This window comes from Solanum pennellii, chromosome 9, assembly GCF_001406875.1.
Source record: "Solanum pennellii chromosome 9, SPENNV200".
Classification (NCBI taxonomy): domain Eukaryota; kingdom Viridiplantae; phylum Streptophyta; class Magnoliopsida; order Solanales; family Solanaceae; genus Solanum; species Solanum pennellii.
The window spans coordinates 61585974-61588196 of record NC_028645.1 but is presented as its reverse complement, the minus strand read 5'-3'; the positions used below and the strand labels follow the sequence as shown (position 1 = coordinate 61588196).

At 31.4% G+C, this 2223-nt stretch overlaps 1 pseudogene; it reads left to right on the top strand.

The window, feature by feature from the left end:
* Positions 1–2223, top strand: part of LOC107030259 — an 89683-nt pseudogene that overhangs the window by 20393 nt on the left and 67067 nt on the right.

The following is a 2223-nucleotide window of genomic DNA, read 5'->3' as shown; positions in this document are numbered from 1 at the left end:
TTCAAACCCTTTTTCTTTTACCCTAATTGTCATATAATTAAGTATAAAAGATGATAAAAATAACCCACTTTTTATTTCAAGGTTCTCTCCTTTAACCCCCAAGTAATTGAATTATTAACATTAATCCACTAACTTTATAACTATAAGCATGAATAGTCCAAAACGCCCCTTAAAAACTTTTAGCAGAAATCCGTCCAAGTCAGGGTTACGCAGCCTGTGACGGTCCGTCATGACTGTGACGGTCCGTCCTGCAGGTCCGTCGTAAAGTGCAGAGAGTTAATTCTGTGGAAAGATTTGTGACGGTCCGTCGCGCCAACGACGGTCCGTCCTGCCATTCCGTCGTGAAGTTCAGAGAGTCGATCTCAGTACCCAAATTTTCAGAATCTAAGTGTTTTGGAATGAGACCCCCTTGACGGTCCGTCGTGCCCATGACGGTCCGTCGTGGGATCCGTCGACCCAGACAGTTATTACCAGAAATAAACTCTACTGCTCAAAACGACTAAACAGGTTGTTACATTACTATTAGAAAAATAATTATGTGATTTGAACTAAAATATTGTTCTCAAATGTCCATTTAAGGGATTAACTTGCAATTTAAATATAAAATTTATAAATGACATACCATATCTACTACTATCAAACCAAATCTTTTATGAGGAAAAAACAAAACACATTCAGACTCCTTGTGTTCACTTTGGGTCTGTTTGAAAGAATTAATATAATTACTAGGATAGGAAATATCAGCATGGTAAACTCAAAAAAAAATTAATATGTAGTGTTATGTCAATTTTCAACATAACATTCAGACATATGATTGAAATAATAGGAAAACATAAGTCTATAATATTACTCAACGGTGCATTCTACTTTAATTTTAGAATACTAGCAAAATTATGTTAATGAAATAAATAAATAAATATGGTATACATGAAAGAGAATGTGAAAAAATTGCATAAAATCACATGCAATTTAATATGTTCAATTGATATCCTTTTTATTGATTTTCTTTTTGTGTATTTTTTGTTCTCCACATGTCCATTATATTCAATAAAAGATTTGTACTTTTGATTTCACATTTCCTATTTTTTTTAATTGAGTTTCTAAAATGGTTTTGAATTAGTTTATTTCGATGATTAATTTGTTATGTATATACATCTTTATAAATGAACTGATTTATTCTTGATTAGTCATAAATGACTTTTAGCATAAGAAGATAAATTCATTTAATTTCAATTTCTTTCTTACTTTTTTCACCATCAGAACAAACAGTTTATTTCCCATTATGTTGGATACCCCTTTTGAGGTGTAATTAACTTAACTTTGTGTTTAGATATCTCTAGGACCCAACTAATCTACATCACATAAAAAATCTCACTTTAGGGACCGACTAATCTAGATTTGCATTGAAAAGTCCCATTTAGAATCTGCTTAGTTCAGATTTGCATTAGAAAGTCTCACTTTGGGGGGATAAACCTCTCCTAATCGATGGTACAACTCTTGTCCCATGACTCAACACGAGGCCTCTAGTTAAGGATAAAAGAGTACTTACTACTCCTCAATCTTTAGTGAGTATCTGGTAATTGATCTAGGTCCCAAAAAATTCAAATTCAAGTGGGGAATCAAGTCCCATTTTAGGGTTAAATGTTCCTTACCAAAGCTTTAGTTCCAATGCTCGAACTTAAGACCTCATTAATGATGGAGAAATAGTTGCCAATCTGTCATGTTTTTTATGACATTTGTTTATTATTTTCATTTTAGATTTATTTTAAAATAAATTATCAATAATGTTTTTTTCTTGAATTTTTGAATGAAGATTCTTCAAGAAATATCGGCATCCAGATGACGATCAACAAAAATAATTGGGTTGGGAAGCAGGGCTTGACCATAACCAGGTCAACTTTTGGTTCCAAAACAGGAGGACTCAAATAAAGGTACTTTCGATTATTTAGTTCTTTTATATATTGTCAATTGTACTTAAATGATTGGATATTATTATTGTTGGTGGTGGTCTTGTTGTTGTTTACACACAATAACAAATTAATATTTTTTCATTAAGATTTTCAAAAATCTAGAAAAAGTGATGATAAAAGTTGAATCAATTTAATGGAAAGCAGTGAATCTATTGGTAAATTGTTTCTCTAAATTTGGTGATGTTGTTAGAATGTGTGAATGAATAAGATAATTTCTTCCTCTTAGTAATCAAGTTATTTACTTTCACTATTA